Raw genomic sequence first — 10,428 nt, 5'->3', positions numbered from 1 at the left:
ATTCTCCTAGATATATATAGGATTATCAGACATTTTTGTTGACCGAACCACTTATAATATTCATGAGAATATGATGTTGTCTAAATTAGATGTATTTGTATTGCTCAGAAATAAATGACCTAAATTAGGTATATAAGATTGAAGCAAAACTAAATCACATTAACTCGTATTTTCTCATCAAATAGCAAAAACTGAATAATGACTAGGTTTTTTCTCCGTTGAGGATTTTTGGAACCTAGGCCTAGACACACCCAATTTGACAAAAAACACTCAACAAAATAAAAATGGGTAACTTGTTCTGGACAAGCATTGTCTAGTGTATTCTCGTGTGTGATTTTTTGAGACAAAATGCATCATGTGGAATTGTTGGCAAAAAAGACAAAATTACAAGTACAAACAATGTGAATAGTACACTTAATATGGTGTCGGCTTTGTTTTTATTCATTCAGAATACCATGAAAGTCATTTTGTAGCAAAACTTTACACATGAGTAGTACACTAGATGATGCTTGTGTTGAAAAAGGTTCAAAATAGAAGTGAAATTTTTTATTTAAGAACAAAATGGATGCGCTTAGACCCAGTTCCGTTGTGTGTTTTCTTTTTTTTACTTTGTGCTACAAAAATACTGGGTTCCGCCATTTCTATGGTTCCCTTTTAAACGATCGATGAGGCCCTCTCTATAGCGACTTTTCTTCAAAAATTTCAGAAATAAATTGCAATAAAATAATATAGATTCATACAAAAGAAAAAGATCATCAATTAATAAAGAAAAAGCCAAAAAATCAAAGATAAGAGCCTAGATTCCAAGCTGTGAGATTAATGTGGGCTGGCAGGGAACAATGATGGAGCTTTAAGTGGGGATAGGAGAATATGAAAATTAGGGACTAGGAAATAAATATATTTGCAATTTTGACATTCCTTGATTTTTAGATGGAGTTAGATTGACGAAGGAAAATATTAGAGTAAAACAAAGATGGACTATTTTCCAAATGTTGGAAGACCAAGATTTTATTAATCGTACAAAGAAAATCACATGGATATTTCCTATGGAGGGGGAACGCCTCCGTGCTAATCCAACGAGAGGAAGTAGCCTAATATATGGTGTTGCAATTGATAGGGGCAAAGGTATCCCGTCTTTCGATGAGATGTAACTATCATTTTTTATGCTACAAACGTGCGAGGATGACGCGTGTTAGCAATCGCTAAACCAACTCTGGGGGTATTGACCATGCTGGAGCACAATCAACCTGACCACGAGGTTGCATTTCCTGCAAGCAAATGAAGAACAAACAATAAACTGCAATTTTTTCATCGGTTGCAACAAAAACAAAATTTGTAGCAAAAAAAATATCTACGTGATCGTAGCAAAAAAACCGAAGCTGACAATGCGTGGTAGCAAAAGTCAAACGCCGGTTGTAACAAAATATCTACGTGAACGTGGATGCAACTTTTTTTAGTGAACGGTTGCAGTAAAAAATGATGCCGGTTGTAGCAAAAGTTAACACAGTTGTAGCAAAAGTCAAAACGCCGGATGTAGCAACAACCCAACGAACTCGAGTTGCAACCAACTGTGGATGCAGCTTTTTTAGCGGACATATGTAACAAATAAAAAACGCTTTTAGCAAATATGACGCTAGTTGCAATAATTTTAGACGAAGAAAGTTGCATGCCAAGTCAGCGGGCGCGCGGGATCGTGTGCGACCAGCCGAACGGTTAAGCCGGCGCACCGGCTAGAAGCGTTTCCCTTCGTGTATATACACTAACCATACCGAACGGTAAGGTTTTTAGTATGGAAAGAACCATTCAGACATTGCATTCCCCGTGACGCGGCCATCGCTCGGTGAAACTATGCTAACTTTGTCACTTGTGATGTCATATACACAATAGCTGGGATCGCACTCGGTGAATTCGTTGCAATCGCAACACCCACAGGGGATGGCCGTGATCCACTGTCGCGCCCAGTCGATACCTAGAATAAACACACGGTTCCCACCTCTGAATCCGTTGTGAGTGTGCTCCATGGACGATGATCTAATTGCCCTGGAGCAAGTGTCGCTGATGAAGAGAACCTGATCACCCAAGTCCTTGACTTCTGTCCACTCTTTCTTTTCCAAGTCTGCCTCAAACACCTGCAATTTCATCATGGTACGATGAATCCCAACCCCGCCAGGGATGCTCCATCGCACCATCAATAGCTTTGTCTCGTCGGACGATACAACCAGGCGGAATTTCATGCGGAAGAATTCAGACGCATCTACCGCCGGCCCCGCCGTGGCAGGCCGTTTGTCGATGGCATGTTCGGCAAAACAAGGTTGCATGACCTCATGGACCAAGAGCTCCTCGGTGGAAGTGAGAGCGAAGATCCGTCCATGGTGAAAGGCTATGTCCCTGTAATCGGACGCGCGAATCAGCGACCATGAAATCATGCCGGGCCGAAAAAATGCGAAACTAAACGCGGTGCTAGTTCCTCCGGTGTGGAGGATCGCCGCGAGGAGATGAGACGAGCACACGACGATCTTATACATGGTCAAACGCGCCTTGGCCGTGCCACCCATCAGCGTCACCGTCATGCCACGGTCATGGGCGAAAATGTCGCAGCCGTCGTTGCACTCATGGTAGTGACACGGGATCTCGATGGCGGGCGTGTTCCCTGAGGCAAGATCGCGCAGGAACAATCGGCCGGAGCGCTCGTACAGAAGCCAGCCGCCGAAGGAGGCGCGGGGGTGGCAGCCCGGCGCGGCGAAGTGGTAAATTTTGCCGTCGACGATGCTCTGGTAGGAATCGGGACCGGCGTTGATCCATGGCATGGCTGGTGGCCGCTGCTGCTTAGCGGCGAGGCGCCAGTCGTGGCAGACAGCCCCGACGCTGAGGCGGTCGCTGTTGGAAATATGCCCTAGAGGCAATAATTAATTAGTTATTATTATATTTCTTAGTTCACGATAATCGTTTATTATCCATGCTATAATTGTATTGATTGGAAACACAATATTTGTGTGGATACATAGACAAAACACTGTCCCTGGTAAGCCTCTAGTTGACTAGCTCGTTGATCAAAGATGGTCAAGGTTTCCTGGCCATAGGCAAGTGTTGTCACTTGATAACGGGATCACATCATTAGGAGAATCATGTGATGGACTAGACCCAAACTAATAGACGTAGCATGTTGATCGTCTCATTTTGTTGCTACTGTTTTCTGCGTGTCAAGTATTTATTCCTATGACCATGAGATCATATAACTCACTGACACCGGAGGAATGCTTTGTGTGTATCAGACGTCGCAACGTAACTGGGTGACTATAAAGATGCTCTACAGGTATCTCCGAAGGTGTTAGTTGAGTTAGTATGGATCAAGACTGGGATTTGTCACTCCGTGTGACGGAAAGGTATCTCGGGGCCCACTCGGTAATACAACATCACACACAAGCCTTGCAAGCAATGTGACTTAGTGTAAGTTGCGGGATCTTGTATTACGGAACGAGTAAAGAGACTTGCCGGTAAACGAGATTGAAATAGGTATGCGGATACTGACGATCGAATCTCGGGCAAGTAACATACCGAAGGACAAAGGGAATGACATACGGGATTATATGAATCCTTGGCACTGAGGTTCAAACGATAAGATCTTCGTAGAATATGTAGGATCCAATATGGGCATCCAGGTCCCGCTATTGGATATTGACCGAGGAGTCTCTCGGGTCATGTCTACATAGTTCTCGAACCCGCAGGGTCTGCACACTTAAGGTTCGACGTTGTTTTATGCGTATTTGAGTTATATGGTTGGTTACCGAATGTTGTTCGGAGTCCCGGATGAGATCACGGACGTCACGAGGGTTTTCGGAATGGTCCGAAAACGAAGATTGATATATAGGTTGACCTCATTTGATTACCGGAAGGTTTTCGGAGTTACCGGGAATGTACCGGGAATGACGAATGGGTTCCGGGAGTTCACCGGGGGGGCAACCCACCCCGGGGAAGCCCATAGGCCATAAGGGTGGCGCACCAGCCCTTAGTGGGCTGGTGGGACAGCCCAAAAGGGTCCTATGCGCCATACAAAGAAAAATCAAAGAGAAAGAGAAAAAAAAGGGAGGTGGGAAGGAAGGGAAGGACTCCCACCCACCAAACCAAGTCCAACTCGGTTTGGGGGGGGGAGCCTTCCCCCCTTGGCTCGGCCGACCCCCTTGGGGCTCCTTGAGCCCCAAGGCAAGGTCCCCTCCCTCCCACCTATATATACGGAGGTTTTAGGGCTGATTTGAGACGACTTTTCCACGGCAGCCCGACCACATACCTCCATGGTTTTTCCTCTAGATCGCGTTTCTGCGGAGCTCGGGCGGAGCCCTGCTGAGACAAGGTCATCACCAACCTCCGGAGCGCCGTCACGCTGCCGGAGAACTCTTATACCTCTCCGTCTCTCTTGCTGGATCAAGAAGGCCGAGATCATCGTCGAGCTGTACGTGTGCTGAACGCGGAGGTGCCGTCCGTTCGGTACTAGATCGTGGGACTGATCGCGGGATTGTTCGCGGGGCGGATCGAGGGACGTGAGGACGTTCCACTACATCAACCGCATTCACTAACGCTTCTGCTGTACGATCTATAAGGGTACGTAGATCACTCATCCCCTCTCGTAGATGGACATCACCATGATAGGTCTTCGTGCGCGTAGGAAAATTTTTGTTTCCCATGCGACGTTCCCCAACAGTGGCATCATGAGCTAGGTTCATGCGTAGATGTATTCTCGAGTAGAACACAAAAGTTTTTGTGGGCGGTGATGTGCGTTTTGCTGCCCTCCTTAGTCTTTTCTTGATTCCGCGGTATTGTTGGATCGAAGCGGCTCGGACCGACATTACTCGTACGCTTACGAGAGACTGGTTTCATCGCTACGAGTAACTCCGTTGCTCAAAGATGACTCGCGGGTGTCAGTTTCTCCAACTTTAGTTGAATCGGAATTGACCGAGGAGGTCCTTGGATGAGGTTAAATAGCAATTCATATATCTCCATTGTGGTGTTTGCGTAAGTAAGATGCGATCCTACTAGATACCCATGGTCACCACGTAAAACATGCAAACAACAAAATTAGAGGACGTCTAACTTGTTTTTGCAGGGTATGCTTGTGATGTGATATGGCCAACGATGTGATGTGATATATTGGATGTATGAGATGATCATGTTGTAATAGTTAATATCGACTTGCACGTCGATGGTACGACAACCGGCAGGAGCCATAGGGTTGTCTTTATAACTAACGTTTGTGCTTGCAGATGCGTTTACTATTTTGCTAGGACGTAGCTTTAGTAGTAATAGCATGAGTAGCACGACAACCCCGATGGTGACACGTTGATGGAGATCATGATGATGGAGATCATGGTGTGACACCGGGACAAGAAGATCGTGCCGGTGCTTTGGTGATGGAGATCAAGAAGCACGTGATGATGGCCATATCATGTCACTTATGAATTGCATGTGATGTTAATCCTTTTATGCACCTTGTTTTGCTTAGAACGATGGTAGCATTATGAGGTGATCTCTCACTAAAATTTCAAGACGAAATTGTGTTCTCCCCGATTGTGCACCGTTGCTACAGTTCGTCGTTTCGAGACACCACGTGATGATCGGGTGTGATAGACTCAACGTTCACATACAACGGGTGCAAAACAGTTGCGCACGCGGAACACTCGGGTTAAGCTTGACGAGCCTAGCATGTGCAGACATGGCCTCGGAACACATGAGACCGAAAGGTCGATCATGAATCATATATATGATGTGATTAGCATAGGGATGCTTACCACTGAAACTATCCTCAACTCACGTGATGATCGGACTTGAGATAGTGTAAGTGGATCATGAACCACTCAAATGACTAGAGAGATGTACTTTTTGAGTGGGAGTTTAGCAAACAATTTGATTAAGTTAAACTCTAATTATCTTGAACATAGTCTAAGTCCACTTTGAATATATTTGTGTTGTAGATCATGGCTCACGCGACAGTCATCCTGAATTTTAATACGTTCCTAGAGAAAGCTAAGTTGAAAGATGATGGAAGCAACTTTGTAGACTGGGCTCGTAATCTTAAGCTGATCTTACAAGCTGGGAAGAAGGATTATGCCCTTAATGCTGCGTTAGGAGATGAACCACCCGCTACGGCTGATCAGGATGTTAAGAACGCTTGGTTAGCACGTAAGGAGGACTACTCAATAGTTCAATGTGCAGTCTTGTATGGCTTAGAACCGGGACTTCAACGTCGCTTTGAGCGTCATGGAGCATTTGAGATGTTCCAGGAGTTGGAGTTTATCTTTCAGAAGAACGCCCGGATCGAGAGGTATGAGACCTCCGATAAATTCTATGCTTGCAAGATGGAGGAAAACTCGTCTGTCAGTGAACATGTGCTCAAAATGTCTGGGTACTCAAACCGTCTAGCTGAGTTGGGGATTGAACTCCCGCAAGAGGCTATCACTGACAGAATCCTTCAATCACTGCCGCCAAGCTATAAAGGCTTTGTGTTGAACTACAACATGCAAGGGATGAACAAGTCACCCGGCGAGTTGTTTGCGATGTTGAAAGTCCCTGAGTCTGAACTCCGTAAAGAGCATCAAGTGTTGATGGTGAATAAGACCACTAGTTTCAAGAGAAACGGCAAAGGCAAGAAGGGTAATTCGAAGAAGAGCGGCAAGCCTGTTGCCAATCCGCCGAAGAAACCCAAAGCTGGACCTAAGCCTGAAACGGAGTGTTACTATTGCAAGGGTATGGGTCACTGGAAGCGCAATTGCCCCAAGTATCTGGCAGATAAGAAGGCGGGCAAAGAAAAATCAGGTATATTTGATATACATGTTATTGATGTGTACTTAACCGGCTCTCGTAGTAGTGCCTGGGTATTCGATACCGGTTCTGTTGCTCATATTTGCAACTCGAAACAGGAACTGCGGAATAGGCGAAGGCTGGCGAAAGATGAAGTGACGATGCGCGTAGGAAATGGTTCCAAGGTTGATGCAATCGCCGTCGGCACAGTGTCACTTCACTTACCGTCAGGATTAGTGATGAACTTAAATCATTGTTATTTAGTGCCTGCGTTGAGCATGAACATTATATCTGGATCTTGTTTATTGCGAGACGGTTACTCTTTTAAGTCAGAGAATAATGGTTGTTCTATTTCTATGAGTAACATCTTTTATGGTCATGCACCGAATGTGAGAGGATTGTTCATATTGAATCTTGATAGCGATACGCATATACATAACATTGAGACCAAAAGAGTTAGAGTTAACAATGATAGCGCCATATTTTTGTGGCACTGCCGCTTAGGTCATATTGGTGTAAAGCGCATGAAGAAACTCCATGCTGATGGACTTTTGGAGTCACTTGACTTTGATTCACTTGACACGTGCGAACCATGCCTCATGGGCAAGATGACTAAGACTCCGTTCTCCGGAACAATGGAGCGTGCAAGTGACTTGTTGGAAATCATACATACCGATGTGTGTGGTCCGATGAGCGTGGAGGCACGCGGCGGATATCGTTATTTTCTCACCTTCACTGACGATTTAAGTAGATATGGTTATGTCTACTTGATGAAGCACAAGTCTGAAACATTTGAAAAGTTCAAGCAATTTCAGAGTGAAGTGGAAAATCATCGTAACAAGAAGATCAAGTTCCTACGGTCTGATCGTGGGGGTGAATATCTGAGTTTCGAGTTTGGTTCTCACTTAAGACAATGTGGAATTGTTTCACAGTTAACACCGCCTGGAACACCACAGCGTAATGGTGTGTCCGAACGTCGTAATCGTACTTTATTAGAGATGGTGCGATCTATGATGTCTCTTACTGATTTTCCGTTATCATTTTGGGGTTATGCATTAGAAACAGCTGCATTCACTTTAAATAGGGCACCATCAAAATCCGTTGAGACGACACCATACGAACTGTGGTACGGCAAAAGGCCAAAGTTGTCGTTTCTTAAAGTTTGGGGATGTGATGCTTATGTCAAAAAGCTTCAGCCTGAAAAGCTGGAACCCAAAGCGGAAAAGTGTGTCTTCATAGGTTACCCAAAAGAGACAGTTGGGTACACCTTCTATCTCAAATCCGAGGGCAAAGTGTTTGTTGCTAAAAACGGAGCTTTTCTCGAGAAGGAGTTTCTCTCGAGAGAATTGAGTGGGAGGAAGATAGAACTTGACGAGGTTGTCGAACCTCTCATCCCTCTGGATGGTGGCGCAGGGCAAGGGGAAACCTCTGTCATTGCGACTCCGGTTGAGGAGGAAGTTAATGATTATGATCATGAAACTCCAGTTCAAGTTTCTGTCGAACCACGCAGGTCGACGAGACCACGTGCTGCTCCAGAGTGGTACGGTAATCCCGTCTTATCAATCATGTTGTTAGACAACAATGAACCTGCGAATTATGAAGAAGCAATGGTGGGCCCAGATTCCAACAAATGGCTGGAAGCCATGAAGTCTGAGATAGGATCCATGTATGAGAACAAAGTGTGGACTTTGGAGGTACTGCCTGAGGGCCGTAAGGCCATTCAGAACAAATGGATCTTTAAGAGGAAGACGGACGCTGACGGTAATGTGTCCGTTTATAAAGCTCGACTTGTGGCAAAGGGTTTTTCACAAGTTCAAGGAGTTGACTACGATTAGACTTTCTCACCCGTAGCGATGCTTAAGTCCGTCAGAATCATGTTAGCAATAGCTGCATTTTTCGATTATGAAATCTGGCAGATGGATGTCAAAACGGCGTTCCTTAACGGTTTCCTTAAGGAAGAGTTGTATATGATACAACCCGAAGGTTTTGTTGATCCTAAGTATGCTAACAAGGTGTGCAAGCTCCAGCGATCCATTTATGGACTGGTGCAAGCATCTCGGAGTTGGAACAAACGCTTTTATGAGGTGATCAAAGCATTTGGGTTTATACAAGTGGTTGGAGAATCTTGTATTTACAAGAAAGTGAGTGGGAGCTCTGTGGCGTTTCTAATATTATATGTGGATGACATATTACTGATTGGGAACAACGTAGAGTTTTTAGAGAGCATAAAGGATTACTTGAATAAAAGTTTCTCTATGAAGGACCTAGGAGAAGCTGCTTACATTCTAGGCATTAAGATCTATAGGGATAGATCAAAACGCCTGATAGGACTTTTACAAAGCACATACCTTGATAAAGTTTTGAAGAGGTTCAAAATGGAACAGTCCAAGAAAGGGTTCTTGCCAGTTCTACAAGGTACGAGATTGAGTAAGACTCAGTGCCCAGCAACTGATGAAGATAGAGAGCATATGCGCTCCGTCCCCTATGCTTCAGCCATAGGTTCTATCATGTATGCGATGCTGTGCACTAGACCGGATGTTAGCCTGGCCATAAGTATGGCAGGTAGGTTCCAGAGTAATCCAGGAGTGGATCACTGGACAGCGGTCAAGAATATCCTGAAGTACCTGAAAAGGACTAAGGAGATGTTTCTCGTGTATGGAGGTGACAAAGAGCTCGCCGTAAAAGGTTACGTCGATGCAAGCTTTGACACAGATCCGGACGACTCTAAGTCGCAAACCGGATACGTATTTATTCTTAATGGGGGTGCAGTAAGCTGGTGCAGTTCCAACCAAAGCGTCGTAGCAGATTCTACATGTGAAGCGGAGTATATGGCTGCCTCGGAGGCGGCTAAGGAGGGTGTCTGGATGAAGCAGTTCATGACGGATCTTGGAGTGGTGCCAAGCGCACTGAATCCAATAACCTTGTTATGTGACAACACTGGTGCCATTGCCTTAGCAAAGGAACCACGGTTTCACAAGAAGACCAGACACATCAAACGACGCTTCAACCTCATCCGCGACTACGTCGAGGGAGAGGACGTGAATATATGCAAAGTGCACACGGATCTGAATGTAGCAGACCCGCTGACTAAACCTCTTCCACGGCCAAAGCATGATCAACACCAGAACTGTATGGGTGTTAGATTTATTACAATGTAATTCACATGATGATGTGAGGGCTAGATTATTGACTCTAGTGCAAGTGGGAGACTGTTGGAATTATGCCCTAGAGGCAATAATAAATATAGTTATTATTATAATTCATGTATCAAGATAATCGTTTATTATCCATGCTATAATTGTATTGAATGAAGACTCATTTACATGTGTGGATACATAGACAAAACACCGTCCCTAGCAAGCCTCTAGTTGGCTAGCCAGTTGATCAAAGATAGTCGGTGTCTTCTGATTATGAACAAGGTGTTGTTGCTTGATAACTGGATCACGTCATTAGGAGAATCACGTGATGGACTAGACCCAAACTAATAGACGTAGCATGTTGATCGTGTCATTTTGTTGCTACTGTTTTCTGCGTGTCAAGTATTTATTCCTATGACCATGAGATCATCTAACTCACTGACACCGGAGGAATGCTTTGTGTGTATCAAACGTTGCAACGTAACTGGGTGACTATAAAGAT

Source organism: Hordeum vulgare, chromosome 1H (genome assembly GCF_904849725.1).
Source record: "Hordeum vulgare subsp. vulgare chromosome 1H, MorexV3_pseudomolecules_assembly, whole genome shotgun sequence".
NCBI classification, from domain to species: domain Eukaryota; kingdom Viridiplantae; phylum Streptophyta; class Magnoliopsida; order Poales; family Poaceae; genus Hordeum; species Hordeum vulgare.
This window is presented reverse-complemented; position numbering follows the sequence as displayed.